General features: G+C 28.6%; 1 protein-coding gene across 1 annotated transcript in view; it reads left to right on the forward strand.

The window, feature by feature from the left end:
* Positions 1 to 3,721: 3,721 nt before the first annotated feature.
* Positions 3,722 to 19,232, forward strand: part of LOC135963497 (uncharacterized) — a 149,276-nt gene continuing 133,765 nt past the window's right edge. The window contains exon 1 of the mRNA XM_065515388.1: positions 3,722 to 3,921. The gene's annotated coding sequence lies outside the window, so the exon portion shown is untranslated. The remainder of the gene's footprint in view (positions 3,922 to 19,232) is intronic.

Below are 19,232 nucleotides of genomic sequence, written 5' to 3' on the forward strand. Positions count from 1 at the left end.
AATATACAAATAAACGTATTCAGTGGAATAAACAAAAATAAATAAAATCGAATACGAATATTAATGAAGTGCAGTCAGTGTTTTATATTTAAGTGCGTGTGTCAGTAAGCAAGAGCGCTTTGAAAGTGTAGCATGTGCAATTAAAGTAATTAAACGCATCATAATTTTGAGAAAAATCATTTGCAATTGTTGAGAAGTAAATGGAAAGGAAACAAAATGAAATTTTAATAATAAATACAAGGATTTTGTATGAATGTGGGGAGATTTAAATAAAGTTGTTTTGTTTTTGTTCATTTCATTTTAAGTAACTCGGTGCAAAAAGATTTATTTTATGTTCTACTTTGCGAAGGAAATTGTCTCAATATTATTTTGATGTGATCCTGCTGCGTACGAACAAACAACAGAAGCAACAGCAATAACAAGAAAAATAATCATAATTACAACAATAACAACCGCACACTTTGCGTGTTTGTCTCGTGTTTTATTGTTTTGTTCCTTTATTCGGTGCTTTCGTTTTTTTTTTTTGCCTTTTCCTTCTTTTTTACTTTCAAGTTTTCCATTAACATTTTTTTTGGTAGGATGTGCGTGTTTATTGTTTAGAGAATTTAGTTGTGTTTGTTGTTGCTGTATTTATGCTTTGTGTAGTCGGAGACGAATGTTGAATAGTTTTGTTTTTGTTAACAAAATAACTACGACGACTGCTACTACGAGTACTACTACTATTACAACTACGACGAATTAAAAGTTGTTGCTCTATTTGTGTGGTAAAAGCAGTTGAAAAAAAGACCAAAAAAAAAAAAATAAATATAACAACAACAAGAACAACATGTGTGCCAGTGTGAATGAGAAATAAACGAGTTTAAATGAATGTTGGCGAGTGAGTGAGCAAGTGAATGAGCGGGTGTAACAGTATGCAAATGGGTATGTAGGTTTAGCTTTAGTGCATGCATTTGGCCTTAGGGACTTTTTTTGGTATTCTATATAAAAGTTCTTTTTCATTTGGTATCCTTTTCAAAAAATCTAAATCAAAAAAGTGCGAGAATAGAATAAATGAAAGAATTGTCGAAAGAATGTATAGAGAGGGGTTTAACCCACAATTACTCAAGGAATATTAACATTCACTATACAATTTATAAACATATTTACATATACAACGAAAATACATATAAATGTAAATTCTTTTTCAACTAAGTAATAACAACAATACACTATCATCTCAGTGTTGCCACTATTAGATCCAGGATGTTCTCTTTAGTATTGAAATTGGTTTATTTAGACTCAACTCGGATGTTGTTACCGATAACTTAAAGTTTAGAAACCCTTTTTTGTATGGAATGGGTATTCCTTTTTAACAAAAAATATTTGCTTTACCGTCAAAAATAGTAAATAACGAACATTTTTAAGGCACAAAGTGATCTTTATGAGCTATTTAGAGTGCCTAGATATGTTCAGATTGCATTGATGTGTTCACGAGAGTTGTTCAGCTTTACCGTAGGTACAACTATGCTAAATAATGTTAGAGTCAAATTAGGAGCCCCTGTAAGCTATTCAAAAGAACTGATCAAATCATTTCTCTTCCTATATTTTTTTCCAAAAAAGTACAGGAAAAAGCTATTTTTTTTGGCAAAAAATGTAAAAAATTTTTATTTTGTGGACTCTTAGCTACATTATTGCCATATATAGTTAAGCGGTATCACCAAGTCTGAATTAGCTGTTGGCCAAAAACCGCTAACACCTTTTTTTGAAGGCCCACTGACTTTCAGAATCTTTGGAGGCCCATAAAAAAAATTGGTCACCAAAATCGCCAAACTGAGTATAAGGTTTTACTATCCTTTTGTAGAAGAATCCAACTTATACTGTCATGACCGTGTGTTGCATTATTATTAAAATTATTCAAATGACGAATATTCTGTGATAAACTTTTTTATGATTTCTTTTATAAATTTATTTTTATTGTCATTAAAACTTAACAATTTAATAAAATTTAAGGAATTTCTATGAGGACACGTTTAGGGCATTCAGAAACACGAAAGGAAAACAATTTTAAAATTTTTGTATGAAAAACACTCAAACACTCAATTGAGTGATTTTCATACAAAATTTCCTCGGAATGAGTACATTTGGAATAACATCTATTATTCCAAATTTATAAACATATGTACTTATAACTCCATTTTTCGAGGTAAAATATAAAAAAGAATGCTTCAAAATAGGTTTAAAGTAGGGTCCATCAAAGGTATTTTAAGCTATTAAACGTTTATGAATACAATTTTATCAAATATTGCCTAATAATTGTTTATTAGGTTTTTAGTCTTTACAGTGAATGATCTCGCACTGGTAATTCTTATCATTTAAATTTATAAATGTGTACATATGAAGAACAGTAAACAATTTTAATTAAAACTACTGGCACTAAAAGCATTACAAAGAACTACAATAAGTACATTTAGAAATCTCTGCTACGTCTTTGTTTAATCATGCTCAATTGACTTTGGATTTTAATAAAAGTGCAATTTCCCGCATAAACTATTTCAATTTTCTTAGATACTCGAGTGGTAAGTGGCAACACTTTTCATCCATCATACAAAATCTACCAATACTATAACAATTCACTTGTTTTTTTGTTTTTTTTTTCTGAACGACGATGATGATGAAGACGACTATGACGATTACATCAACATACTGTATGTATGAATGTATATTTGTCCATTCCAGCAGTTCTGGGTGACTGTTCCGAACTAGCGATATGGAGTCACCAATAGTTACATAAATAGCAACGCGACTAGTAGTCAGTGCAATGATAATACACCCAGCATTATGATTACACTCTTGATTAGTTAGAGACATTAAAGTGACAATTGACTTCTCGATAGACTACCTGGGATGTATAAAGTATCCAACTGACTTCTCTCTGCTGTCGATAAGCAATACATTGACTACTTGTAAAACTGCTGGGATATGTATGTATATAGATGAATGAATGTATGCATGAAGAGAAGGAGAAGGAACAAGGGTTACAGGAGCATATTGTATACATTTGGTTGCCACCAGTGTCAGTAGTGGTTGTTGTTGTAGTATTCACTCAGTCAGTCAAGCAGTCAGTTTAGCAGCCAGTCAGTTTCTAGTAGACCGTAATACTACGTTCACAATGTTTTGTTTAATATGACGTTGACGTTCATGGTTTGAAATTATTTTAACCTAGTTTTTCTCCACTAGTGGTTTATTTTCACAGTTAGTTTCATAGTATTCCTTCCAATTTTCATTTATGGTCGTAGACTAACGTAACATGGCTGCTAACAAATAATGGGAAGGGTGTTAACACGAACTTTTAATTACGCTGAACCGAAAAAATGAACAAAAACAAAACACACTCTCACATACCAAAACTACAGTATTCATTCACTCTCACATACCAAAAATGCTAATGCTACTAAATGCCTATAATTTAATGTTAAATATTCAAATTACTCGGATAAAACTAATCAAATGATAATGAATTTTTTTTCTTGTTATAAAAAATTCTAAAAATTAAATTTAAACAATCACAAAATATAAATAAAATATTTGCATGTTCTTTTTATCTTTTTAATAAATTCTAAATGAAAATCAAAATAAAAAAAATAATAAAAATTTACGATGTTATTCAATTAAATTCCAATGTGTGGCATAATAAAATAAAATGAAATGATCAAAATTAAAGTACCAGCCAATTTAAACGAAAGTGGAAAATATGTTTGAAAAACAAAAATATAATTCATATCAAGCAACAAGGTAAAAAAAATAAAATAAACAACAACTACAAAACTCAATACTCGTCTGCAACCAACAACCTGCCAACACCCTTTAAATACAACAACGCGGCCCTTAACAACCACTACATACCGAACAACCACAACAACAATCAACAAAAATTCCAATATTGTAAGTATTAAAACGCTTTTATTTCATTCCGTGCATTTTTGCTCTTCGTTCCTTGTTGTTACATTTATTTTTTATTTTTATTTTTTTATTTGTGTTTTATTAAATTTATGTAGTTTTTGTTTCGCCGGGATTTAAAATGAAAAAAAGGCGAAATACTTGACATGTGCTTTTAATAAGCCTCAGACCAACCAACCATTATCATCCCAACCACCCACCAACCCATTAGCCAACCAAAACGAACCGAACCAAACCAAACAAGACCAGACCAAGCGAATGAATATTTATTTATTAATTTAACTCATTTCATTTAATTAAACATTACGGGAATATTTAAGAGAAATTATAAGAAATAAGAGTTTTCATTTATTTTCACTACGGATTTTTTTGTGATTCACTTTAATAAAATTTGATCTACCGCATTTATTCGTATTGGTCTGGATTTCATTTCCTTGTTATCATTTTATACATTTTAAATAAAGAAATTAATTATTTAGGAAGTTATAAACATACATACATACATATTAAATACATGCATGTTGTGTCCATTTTAAACATGTTTGGAATATGTAATTGCTGTAGCTTGTGGGTTGAATTAAAGTTTTGGAAAATACATATACAATAGTATTGTAACATACTTTAGGAGGGTTTTTAAAGAGAGCGGTATGTTAAACTAATAATTTTTTAAATAGCTACATATATAATTGTATCATTCCTATGAAATCGTGTTCCTTGTGATTGCACGCAGAAAAAAAAATATAGTTGTGCATGTTTACTGTAACCATTTCAACATTTTTACAAGTTTTTTTTAACAATATTATAGTCACAGTAACTAATTATATGATTGTGGTAACTATAATATGGTTGTCACAAACATATACTTGTTTACTGTAACCATATATATGATTGATACAATCATGTGAATCGTAAATTAACCATATTTTGGTTACCACAATCATATAAATAGTTACTATTGAAATGGTTACAGTAAACATGCACAACTATATTTTTCTCTGTCTGTAAGAGAGTGAGAACATTTTAGGTTAGTGGTTGAGCAAACCAGAATAGTAACAAACACAAATAATCTAGAATCTAAATGAGTGATTTATAATTTATTTTTTTCGTATAGGTCAGGGGTTGTAACTTTTATTTGTGAACTTGAAAAATAAAACGCAAAAATTCATTTGATGCAAATCAACGCTTAAATATACTAAATTATAAATCATTGAATGTAAAATTTAAAATATCACAAAATATCTAAAATTTTATTAAAAAAAAAATGTTTTGCAAAAATCGAAAAATTCGACAATTTTACACAAAAAACGGAATTTTTTAAAAACATCTGAAATTTTACAAAAAATTATTATTTGTTTAAAAAAATCACAATTTGTCCAAAATCAGATATTTTTCAATTTTTTTTTTAAATTCATAAATTTTTCGAAAAATCTAAAAATTTTTAAAAAATCATAAATCATTATCTTTCTATAATTTGTTAAAAATTACTAAAAATATGTTGTTTTATGTAAATAAAAGAGAAAGTAACAGTTGTTAAGATCAATAACAATTGAATTGTTCTAGAAATAAAGGTCATACAAATCATGTTAATAAAAATCATTTTATAGCTGTTATTTTGAGTGATTTATTTTTATTACAAAATATTGTTAAGAAATTGAATTCAAATATAACGATTTAAAGGGCTGATTTAAAAGTAGCATAATGCTTTCAAATAACAGTGCTGTAATAGCAAACTGTAACATATCTGTGGGCATTATTAAATAAAAGCTTTCAGTTGACCATTGATCGTAAGTTGGCAACGCTGTTTGAATTCGAATATTCAGTTAAAGAACATTGTAGAAAGTACACCACAGATGGCGTATGATCTAGAATATTCGAACTTTGACAGTTAAAGAGCAATCTAGAGTGCAGATGGCAGTGTTATAAATAGTGGCAGAGGTTGCGTGAGTTTATCAGAGACGCTTTTCGAATAAACATCAACTGAGTGCCTTAAAGTGTGTTGTGTTTTTCAAGTTAATTCGTGTACATTATAAATTGAGTCTGTATTTCTGCGAATTTACAAACGTGTATAAAAAACATTGAGTGACTATTTAATTCTGTTGTTGTACATTTGAATAAATAAAGAGTTGTTACCATTTTCAAACTACTAAACGGCTTTTATTTGCAATCAAAAGTATCTGGTTTATTTAAAGAAAATAAACAAGCGTTTTCAAAAGGTTAAAACGTAACAATATAAATGGACGAGTTATTTTTGATCTCTGCTTAAATTTTACTTTAATAATTCGAAGTTTAACAGTTTTTTTTTGTAATTAGTTTCGTTTTATCTTTATATTTATAGTATTCTGTTAATATTTTTAAATCTTTGAGTGCGTGTGGTGGTTAAACATATTTTAACCATTGATTTCAGGTTAGCCACTATTAAAGTGCTGTTGAACAGTTTGTGGATATTAGGGCAGCCCTTATTTTGTACTTTTTCGGTTTTTGAATCACACAATGTCTTAACATTAAGTTGCACATTTCATTTGAAGTTGCGAGTTTTTGGTCAAAATAGCAATTGGAGTATCCAAAACCGTTTTCGGTTTTTTTAACTTTTCGGTTTTTTGACAAACCGGTTTTTGTAAGACGGCTAACCGGTTTTAATCAAATATATTTCCTAAAGCTCATTCAAACATATTTATGAAAAACTTTGATATCATTTTTAAAAATATTGATTTATTTTATAGAAAATTGTAGCATTCGACAATATTTCGTAAAAGATATAAAATAATTACATAAAGAATTTTAAAATGCTAAATTTTCATTAAATAGAATTTTAATATAAACCGGTTTTTTTGAAGACAAAAATCGACATCATCTAAAAACATTTTTTAGCATATTTTCTAATATTGAATTTCAGATTGCGAAAACACTATTAACCCTTTTATATTTGGAATTAGACGCCAACAGTTTTAAATATATAAAATAAAAATTTGGTTTTTGATGGTGGAGAATCATTTCAGACCTTGGGAGTATCGAAAATCCAAAAAATGCTAAAATAAAGGCCACCCTAGTGAAACTTGATATTATTTCGTGTGTGAGAGTCACATAATTAACTTAATTACATTTATATTTATAACATGAATTCCTATCCAACCCCAACAACTCTAAAAACATATTCGTAGCTCATTTATGATTTCGAGCAGAAGTTTTGTGTATAAAATCTATGAACCGTATGTATATTAGAGAGGTTCAGAAATATTTGAAAAATGTCTGTTAATGAAATTTATTTTCAGCCATCTTATGTGAGTTTAAAAGCACTATCATATGGTTACAAAATAGTATATTGTTGCATTGAGAAATGAGGCATTTAGAACAAAAATTGTACACAATCTAAAACACATATTTCTGGATCCATCCTAATACAGATAGCTTCCCTTTCTGTTTCCCTATAACTCTGGTAATTTCATTCATTTAAGAGCTTAAAGTAAGTAGTACACTACTAAGTATAGTGGTAGTAGTAGCGTATGTTGTACATATTAAGTATATAGTAGTGGTAGAGTTGTAAAACTTAATGGTAGTGTTTCCATTTATGTAGTTTTGTGATAAGTAGGGTAATTATTATGTTTGTGACATTATTTTGTAAAATTTATTGTATTGCTTTAGTTGTTGTAACTAAAACTTGTTGAAAAATGAACTACAATATAATTGAAATGATTTATATTTATTTTAATGGCAAAGGACATTCACTTATATTTGAACTAAAGAAACTTTTTTTATTTATTTTTTTTGCGGTTTTAACATTTATGGCTTTTTTTAGTTTTCTTACTTAGACGTATGAGTAATATTAATTTTTAAACTAATACAGAGAGCGTATGATTAATATAGTTACTTTTGCTTTGTAAAATTCATGTCATCACCTAAAATTCTAAATAAATGAAATTGATGTTAATGTTATTAATTTTATAAAATATTAATTCAATAAAGTTTTTTAGCTTTTGAATTTATAAACATCAGCTTCGGTACATACTGCCAAATATAATATTAAATATTTACAACACAATTATTTTAAACAGCTAAAAACTTTATTCCAAGACAATCTAATGCCATCAGGTGTTACTCATGCTAGACACTTTAAAACATTATACTTTGCCACAAATTATATTGTTGCTCATTTGAAAAAGTTTTTTTCATATTTATGAAAATTTAAAATTACCATTTGCATATTTAAACTTTTTATTTTAACTATATTCTTGCCAATAAGAAAATATAATTAAAGTTGAGAAATTTTATTTTATTAATTCAACAAATTTGTATATGCAAACACGTACTACATACATATGGGTAGTTCCATGAATATGTCAAGCACGACTGAATGTATTTATTACAAGTTTTTAAGAGTGAAAATAACTGTTTAAACTGATATCATTGTTTTTTTTTTAATTTAATTATTGTGTAGCAGGCAAAGATGGCGGCGAAATGAATTTGACTGTGGCGAGAAACGAATTTGAGTATGTTTTCTGAAACAGAAAATATATTTTTTATTTGTTTTTTTAGTTTTACAATTTTTGAAATTTTTTTTTATTTATATATTTATATTTACAGAATATACCGTCACCTAAAATGCAAAACAATGTATCATCAAAAAATTCGAAATTGATTTTATTATTGATTGTGATTCACTACATCAAATTTCATATGTGTACAAAATTTTATACTTTTACTTTTAAAAATAATCAAGTTTAACCAAAATTCAAAATCAAGTACATGATCTTCTTAAACAAAATAACGTATTAGTTTTGAGTAATTAATAAATCGTTTTTTACCTTATTTTAGGTAGTTTCCTAATTTTGTTTTAATTTTTTCATACAAATTTATATTGACGATACGTTTTTTGGTTTTAGAAAACAACAATTCCAAATAACGTAAGACACATAGATTAAAGTGTAATTTGATTTGCAAATTTTGTTTCAATATCTCAAGTAGTTTTAATTTTATACCGTTTTTTGCTTCTCCTATAAACTTCTGAAAAGTGATATTACATTATTTTGCATTTTAGGTGACGATATATTTTAGTACTATAAGAGAAAAGGCTGTCGCGTACGGTATGTCACGAACGATATTAATTTTTTATTATAAAATAATCTCCCAAGGAACGTTTTTATTTAAATACTAGATGACTGCCCCGGCTTCGCCCGGTAGCATTTACTAATGTTAGTTCTTCAAGTTTCTCCAACCCACGCACACCAGCCTGTTGTTAATTATTTGCAAATAAAATATCTAAATTTGTACCGCATACTTTAGGGGGCTTTATTATTACAGTTGACTGGACTCACAAAAAAAAGAATTTCCGAGTTTTACCCGGAATTTTTGAATTTTTTTTCTTTACAAACCATCTCCTGAAAATTTCGAATTGAATAAAAAAAAAATCAGTCAAATCGCTCCAGCCCACAGTGGTCGGTGTGGAGTCGGCGGCCAAAAATACTTCCAGTGTAGGTATCGACTTGTAATTTCGGTCACGGCTTTTTAAATATGTCAGAACTATTTAATGATAAAATAAATACAATAACACATTTTTTTAAAAAATGGGCGTAATTGGACAACTGTCACACCCACTCCCCATATAAGTGAAACTATAAACTTTTTAAAATTGATAAAAAATTAAAAATCAATAAGAATTTTTACTAAAAAAATTGCAAACTAAATCTGGACGTGGTCCGCTCGCTCATGTGAGTTTAATAAAATCGACTCCTTTTAGGCAAGCCAATCAGAATATGTATTTTGAACTTTTGTTTTTATACGATTTCATTTTTGCCAAAATTTTGAAATTTTTTTGCAATTATAATTTAAGCGTGTTTCTAAATGACTTTCTTTAAATGTGTAGCCCTCATTTTTAATATAGTTTTTCACGACATCCTTCACATTTCGAGCTTTTTCAGCATTCTAAGCACCAAATATCAAAAATATGTGAGCGCGAAAGTTTGCAATTATAAGATGTGACTATTGCAAAAACAATTTATAATAAGGACCAAATTCATAAAGTAAAAATATTAAAAGTCCGTGGAAAAGAAAAAAAAACAAACACAATTCTTTACATGCATAACAATAACAAAGCAACGCGAACATAAACTAACAAACACCTCACAAAAATTCAAAGTTGGACATCAAAAACAACGAGGCCGCTTTGTTGTATTGAAGATAAATCAAAGAGATGCAAAAGGGTGCAGCTGAAATTTCCAATTTTAGAATCTTGGAATATTAACTAATAAACCAGAAAAAATCCCATTGGAGACTTCAGGGGGAAACACAACTAAAACTCTAGTTGAAGTTGAAATATATGGACGAACGAACACTAAAAATGACACTGGGCAAATATTAATTTTATAAAAAATACACAAGAAGCTAAACACATTGTAATTATATTAAAATTAAGTTAATACCTTTCAATTCAATATTCATTTTGACTTTTTTCAAAAAAACATTTTTTTATATGGTTTTAATTAATTAAAAGTTGCGCTTAATTTTCCACTTTTTCACTCTGCAAAACCCAACTGTCAACATGCTCTCACTATTGAAGCTATTCTTGAAGAGTATAGTTGGAATAAAACAAAAACAACTATAAATATTAAAACCTTGTTTTTATAAGAAATAGTGATGACACATTTGGTGACAAACTTTTCACTTTGTTTTTTGATTTTTGGCCTATGGGATCGACCAGTGTGCAGCCGTTCTAACGTGATGACATTACATACATGGACCATTTCATTTATATATATATAGATGTCTCTCACGATTCGCACATTTTTACATGTACCTCGAAATTACTTTCGTTTTATGTCACGTACCCTTATTTTGCTCGATATTTTTGACAACAATGTTTCGATTGTACTTATTTTTTTTGATATGAAATATAAAGACCAAATTATTTTTCAGTTACTCTTATTTTTACAAAATTGGCGTACAAATGTCACTTACGATGATATGGAAATGCTCATATATACATATGTACTACATATGTATGTAGACTTACGCTGTAAAGTTTTAGCTTATTCAAAGTTAAACTTTAATTTTGACAAAGTGCTTGACAAATTTGTATATAGTGAACGAGTAGTGCTTTATGAATTACTACAAAAAAGGAAGAACCTGAATGTGTATAGAAATGTGTAAATATACATGTGTGGAAGTGTGTGTGTGTAAGTGTGTAGTTGTATTGTATATGAGTGCACGCGAGAAGGGACAATAACAAAAAGAAAAAAGTTACTCTATAAATTTAACCCTTGGGTGTAAGCAATAATAAAAAAGTATGAGGTAATAAACAATAATGGCAACAATGTCTATAGAAAAACCACAGAAAATAAAAACACAACAACAAAATATAATTGTAACAGAGAAATAAGCAAAACGTGTAAAAACACATTTGCATGCCAAAACCATAACTGACATGACAATAACAAACAGAATACAAAAGGGAGCTTTACATTAAAATACATACCGAAATACATACAAACAAAACACACACACACTTACAAACAACAAAACAACTACATAAAATCTCACGTTAGAATAAACGCACATACAGTGTTACGTACTTACTTACTTGCAAGTAATAATGGTAAATAAACAACTTCCATTCATACACAGAGAAAATATTCATTTCAATCGAATAGAAATTAGAGAATGAAGACGATAAAGCAAATTATTTCTTACAAGAATATAAAAAAAAAACATAAACTAATGATTTGTATAATGACATACATTTCTTAAAGTGTAGAAAATACTAAAATATAAGTACATGAATGTAAGTGTACAATATACATTCTATGTATGTATGTAAATATATATGTACATAAGTAAATACCCAGCAGGGAAAATATGCTGTAAAGAGCCCTTGCCAAAGGCCTTATGTTGCGGGTAGGAGCAAGGTCTTGCCTATGCTGCCAGAAGGACTACTCAACACACAAAAAGAGCTCCGGACCAGCCGAACTTCGCCTCGCCCCAATTTTATGCCTTCAGGCAAACTGTAGAGTAATAATACAACAATTTCGCATTTTCCGCAATTTTCCATGATTTACACTAAGAACTTTCTATTGTTTGATTCGGAAAGCCATTAAGGAATAATAATTAATAATTTCAAAGTTTCATACAAAAACTCGATTTTTCTATTTTTTCAATTTTCCGACTTTTAGAAGGGGAATTTCCAAACATTTTCTTCCGTCAAAACCTTCTCATCGAAAATACGAACAACTGACAAAACATTTTACAGAAATCGGCCCACCCGTTCTCATTTTATGAATTACTATACATTTTTTACACCATTTTTTTTTTAGATTTTTACACAAATATGAGAAGCATTTTAAAAACATACGGTTAGTTTTCGAGATATTTCCACTTTTACCTTAAGAACGTGGAATATAAATGAAAGTTTGGTCATGTAAACCTTGTGCGCAAAGTACAGATCGCAATTTTTTCGGTCCAAGGACTAAGCCTATTGAAACTGGTTGAAATTGGTTCATTATTTCACCTAGCCCCCATACAAATGACCTCCCGATATTGGACTTTATCGGTTATAAATGTTAAATTTATATAGGTATCTACACAAATTTCTAAATAAGTTCTATATATACGGAATTCATGTCACCTAATTTTATGATGATCGCTCCATAATTAGTTGGAGCTCCCATATAAGGCCAGCTTCCGATAATCATAAATCTCTTAAAAATGTTGATATACACATAAAATTCAATAAAAATAACTTCCATATAGACATAAATCACACGACCTAATTTCATGGCGATCGGTCCATAATTAGTCATAGCTCCATCTTCCGAAAATCATTCACGAAAATAATTACTGAAATTTTAAAAGAAAATTACTTTTGCTCATTTACTTAGTGTAGGGTGTTATATGATCGGGCAGCTGTGAAAGGGAAATTTTACCAAAATGAATTACAATACCGGATTAAAATATTTTACAATATGCTTATTAGGGTGACCAGATCTCATATGGGGGGAAACAAATGTCGGAATCTTGTTCGTCTGGACTCCACAAAACGATTCCCCTTTTCCAGATATTGAGATAGCCGAAATTTGAGCTCGATTAAACGACGTTAACCCGTGACGCTCGTCGGTCAATGTTTTGAGGTTCATTTAATGGTAAAAAATGCAATTTTTTCAGTTTTTGTAAAAATTTTGCCATTAAAAAACTGCTTTTGCAATTTAATTTAAAAGAATACTAGACTTTGTGTTATATTTTTCTTAAGTTTCATCAAAATCGGCCCAAAAATATGTAATTTTTCGTATATTTCCATGAAAATTCCAAATATTGAAAAAATTGTCCTTTGATCTTCACGATTTAAGGTTTAACGTTTTCCGATTTTAGTAAAACTTTCCGACTGAATTTAAAATTACGTGTACTATAATATTCTTAACAGGTTTTACTTAAATGCATAACAGTAAGAAAATTGGGCTTTTTCGCCAAAATATGATCAAAAAATTAGTTTTTCTCGAAAATAGCAAAATTTAAATCGAAGGTACAGAAAAACTATAGGAGGTATTATCAACCTTAGGAGGTATTATCAAACTTTTTGTCAATAAATCTCAATGTAAAGATCAAAAGATCAAGATAAAAAATTCTGATATTTGTTTAACAAAATTTTGAAAAATTTGAAAATGGATATTTGAAACTGCGGTTAATCGCCTGGAGAATTTTTAATAACTTTAACATGACTATTATTTTAAATTTCGTACCATAAAACAAATTTCAAATATAATTTTAAATTTAAAATAATAGTCAACTTTATGGACTTAAAGTCAACTTTAAGGCTTTTGTAGTTAGGCTGATTGAAAAATATTTTCATTTATTTGAATGTATGAATTGGAAAAAGATTTGAAAGCTTTTTTAAAATGTTTCTTATGGTACGAAATAAACAAAAGTTCTATTTTAAAATAAAGTTGACTTTAATAAAAATTTAATATAAAAATTCTTTTATAGTTAGGCTGATTAATGCTTAAAATTGGCCAAATTTTTGATTTATGGATCATTTATGAATGTAGCTATTATTGAAAGCAAGATTTCTAATGATATTTCCGATGATTTTAAAATACAATTCGCGTAAAAAAACTAAGAAATTTTAAAATGTAGCATGAGTTGCGGGGGAAGTGGTTTAGTCCAACTTGGAAATAATTTAGGCCGCATAGTGCGATGTAGTGAATCGTAATCAATAAAAAATCAAATTCGAATTTTAGGTACACTTATTAAAAAACTGAAACGAAAAGCATAATAAGTATAAGGGTTGATTGAGCTTGAGTTTTTTAGGAGGTCTAGTTCTTATGAACAGAATTCTTCGCTGTTCGGAAAAGCCGTTAATAGAACTGTGTCAGAATTGACAATATTTGGCCAAGTGAGTCGTCAATTTAAGTATGTGTAAATAGTTCTTTTAAAAGGCCTGCAAAGTAATGACCTAGCTAATTCTCCACCTGGATAGTGCATATGTTTGTGTATTTCTATATCTGTCTATTAAGTGTACAATCACGTTCACGTGCATTTAAGTGTGTGTGTGCATGTTGGTGTGTACACTAGACATGCCCTTAAAAAATAGATTTGCTTTGGATGGGTCTTATTTTGTTCATTAGTAGCTAAAACTAACTACATACTGTTTTTTTAAATAAACCTAAGCTTCTAGAGAAAATTATCTTTCTAACAAGGTATAAAACAATAATTTCGAATGAAAAATAACAAAGTTATACGAGTTTTATCTGACCAAATATTGAGGAAAAAGTACTAGTTTACGCATATTTTACTTGTATTTCGGTTGTTGACATAGTTGTTTACATAACGGTTGCATGCAAAACATTGAGTAAATAATACAAAAATTTCGCTTTTGTTGAATATATGACGTAGGGAAATGCTAATAACTTTGTTATTTTTAACTTTTTTTTAACGATGTTCATTCAAGAAAGATAATTTTCTCTTGAAGATCAGGTTTGTTTCAAATGTTTAAAACTGTTTAAAATTTTGTTAAGATATCGATTGGGTACCATTATTTACCCAATTTTACAACTTTCAATCGATCGACTTAAATTTAGCAGTAGTTAGTTTTAGTTACTAATGAACAAAATACGACCCATCCAAAGTAACTCTATTTTTTAAGGACATGTCTAGTGACACACATGTATGCATGAATAAATGTTAATGTATGGATGTATGGTGTAGTGACTGCCTGCTGATCAAGCATAAAATGTTAATGTAGAATTATTTGGTGTTTTTGTTGTTGATATTGTAACACTGTTTTGTTTTGCTCTCATTGTTGTTGTTATTGTTGTTGCTGTCAATTTGCTCTGTTATTATTGTATATAAATGTAGTCATAGTAAAAGTTGTTGCTGTTGTTGTGGTAATGACCAATTGTAGCAGAGTGAAGTTTGTCATAAAGTTAAACGCCCAAAGGATATAATTATACAAACATATACAAGTGTTATATTGTATTAAGGACGTTAACGTAACGCACACACAAATACACAATACATTAACGTATGTATATATATGTAGTTTACGCTTGTTATCAAATTGAAGGCAGAGAAAGGTATTTAACGAGTTTCACAGAATTGAAATGACATTTTATGCGCACGTTTTTATTTAGTTTGTTTTTTTACATTTTAATGTACTGATGTTTTATTTTGTTTTAAACTTTTGATTAAAGAAGTAGTGTATGTGCGAGGGTGGGTAAAAAAGTTCGTGCCTTTTTTAATAAAATGGAGCTCTATGCACTTTGGCCAACGTTTCTCGTCATCAAAATAGATATATTTTGTGAGATGATTTAATCGTTGCAGTTAAATCTCTTTCCGCCGAGACATTTCTTCAGGTCTGGAAATAAGAAAAAGAAATTTGGGATAAATTCGGAGAATAGGGCGGAAGAGAGAGCATTTCGCAGCCTAATTCATTGATTTTTGGCATGGAAACTGCACATGTGTGTATCATTTTGTGCACCCGATTGTGAGCAAACGCGGCAGCCATCTTATGAATAGTTTTCTCATACCCATGCCACAACGAAATTTAAATACCATACTATTTATCAAGCACTAATAACAACGTAGCTAAGATGGCAATTGAGTGGAATCCCCAAGGCAGTAGAAGAAGAGGCAGACCCGCTAACAGCTGGAGGAGACAAATAGAACTGGAAACTTAACTGGAAAGTCTTGAGCCGAAGTGAAGCTGATAGCACGGGATAGATCACAATGGAAAAACTTTGTTATGGCCTTATTTGAGTGATGGGTTTTTCCGTCAAAAATAATGCTTAATGAACTGACGAAATTCACTTTTTTCCCCAAGTCATGAGGTAGTTTGAAAAAGTTTCAAGAGTTTTTATTTTTTCATTCTTGATTGACACATTTATGAATATTTTCTTGGAAAAACATACACAAGTTAAAATTTAAAATAAATGGATTCAAATTCTTTAAATTATGTTACAAAAATATTATATATAAATGTATGTTTGTATGTAATTGATTTTACATAATAATATTTATGCTCCATACAGCTACATATATATGTAAATAATAAGCTTTATGTGTCGCAATAAATGACATTTGACAATGTCATTGATGTTGTCACTAACTTCATGGCAGATGTCATTGTGAGCATATATATTTTTTTATACGTTTAACCTCATTTAAGTATGTTGAAATTGTGGTAGTAGTGACATAATGACATTGTTGCTCTGCTAACATTCGCCCGCCAACATGGGAATAACAAAAAGATTGATTGATTTTATTTATAAATCGTTTCTCAGGTAAATTTGTAAAACCATAAATGCATAACAAAAATTGCAAAGTTTATGAGATGAAGCTCGTGGCTTTAGAATCAAAACTATAGAAATCTTTATGCAAAATTTCATTTGCATAACAAATCATCATCATACATCAATTCTTGCAAACAGACCATCTATTTCAAATAACTAAAATATTCTTCAGCTACATAAATAGATACATATGTATGCATTTATGAATGTATGCATTGATTGACTTTGGTGCATTACGTCAAACATATATCTATTATTTATCATCATTATCGTCAATATTTTATCATTGGGTTTTGTATTTTATTTCATACATATGTATTTCTATTGTGTTGTGTTAAGCCTATTCATCACCTATTTATATTGAGGTGTTAAGGAAAACATATACTTTGGATATAAATCATACTTTCAGCATAATTTATCAAACATTTTCTTTTCGCCTGAATATTAATTTTATTTTTGTTTATTAGTTTATTAACAATATATGCATTAAATAAGTAAGAGATCTATATTCGACTGCGCCGTTTCTGATATACCCTTCAACAAAGGTTGTATAAGATTCGTAAAAGGGTCAATTTAATTTAATTTATTAGTGTAACAAATTTTAATGCAAAAAATGTTTTTTTTAATTTATTTTTGAAAAAAAATTTGTGACAGAAATATTTTTTTTTTGAAAAAAAAAATCGAGTTTATAATTTTTTTTTAGATTTTGACCAATTTTAGGTACGACATAGTATGGCGTTAGCTACATCTATCATAAGATATCCATGTGTATATATTAATGACTTAGTAATCCAGATATAGATAAAAAATAGGTCAAAAGTCGAGGTTTTTCTGGTATATAAGGAAAAATTCTTATATCTCAGCCATTTGTGGGTCGAATTTCTCTATTTTAAATAACAATTTATCTTAATAAATAAATTTCAACTATTTGTATTGAACAGTTTTGACCCCAGATATAAAATGGATAACAATGTCCAAGAAATCTAAATTTACAAAATCGCAAATTAGTCTGAAATTAAATATTTGATAATAAGTTAAGTAACAATTTTAGCAAATTTCTGACTAGAAACAATTTCCTTCAAATCCTTAAATTTTAAATCGTTCACCACGATAACCCATAATAAGTACAATATTTAAAGTTTGCATTTTTAATCCTTATTTAGTATTTATTAGCATAAAAATTAATTTTTTTAATTTTTTAAAATTTCGTTTAAACAAATTTTGGAATTAAAAATTTGGGTTCTCAAATATGCATGAAATTTTATAATTTTTTTTGATATCAAGTTTAGTGGGTGGGTTATCGATGTCAGAAAGCTTTTATATTTAAAAATCTATGAGTAAATGATATAAAAACTATTTACACTTTTTTTTAAATGTGCAATCTTGCTCTAATTTGCAGCCTTTTTGTTTTTAGATGATACACAGTGGTATAGAAAAAACAGAGGGAAACAAATCTGTGACTTCTAAATGGTTAGTCCGGTTTGAATAAAATTTCACATGAGCAAAGAGAAAGTGTTATCGAGTTTAAGTTTTGAATTTGGACAGGGGTGCCCAAAGTAGGACACCTCGGGTATGCTACATTTTGAAAACGATCCTGTTTCTTCGTTTGTGTTCCGATTTAAAAAAGTAAATTCTCTGCGAGTTGTTAAGTTTTCCCTAATTAATTTGCCACGTAAAAAACTGTTATATATCAATGGATAGATTTTGTCTACTTTTCAAAAATGTATATAACTTTTGCCAATTAAAAAATTTATGGAATACTTTTTTCAAAAATATGACAGAAATATTTTTTATTGAGTTTTTGCAAAGATAAAAAGTTTTCAAATTGAAATTAAATTTTTATTTATGAATATTTTCTAATGAAATTTTACAGTTATTCCCAAAAATGTTTTGAAAACTCCCAGAAATGGGAATTTTTAGTTTTTTGAATATAATATCCATATCCATCCATTGCCTTAAGTTGCATTTTACATAGAAAGTAGTTGTTTTTTGAATGGACCTGGTTTCTTCATTTAAAATATTTGGTGTTAAATTAGCTTTTCAAAAAGTATAAATTCCTATTACATCTTGATAACTTAAAAAGAAAAAAGTACTTTGTTACCAAAAAAAAAAAATTAAGAAAAATCCACTATTTTAAATTTTTTAAATTCAAATAAATGGGTATCTCATTCGCCAAAGTGATTATCTCTACTTAATGAATTATTTTAAGTTTAATCCTAAACCACTTGAATGACCAACGGTAACGGTCACACATAACCAATATTTACTCAAAAAACGTAGCCACTACACGCGGAGAAAAAATATAGTTGGGCATGGTTACTGTAACCATTTCAATATTGTTACAAGTTTTTTAACTATATTATAGTCACAGTAATCATTTACATGATTGTGGTAACCATAATATGGTTAATTTACGATTCACATGATTCTATCAACCATATATATGGTTACAGTAAACAAATATATGTTTGTGACAACCATTCATATGATGAAGGACTTATCATATTATGTTGCTCTCGGCTTAATGCT

This window comes from Calliphora vicina, chromosome 1 (assembly GCF_958450345.1).
Source record: "Calliphora vicina chromosome 1, idCalVici1.1, whole genome shotgun sequence".
NCBI classification, from domain to species: domain Eukaryota; kingdom Metazoa; phylum Arthropoda; class Insecta; order Diptera; family Calliphoridae; genus Calliphora; species Calliphora vicina.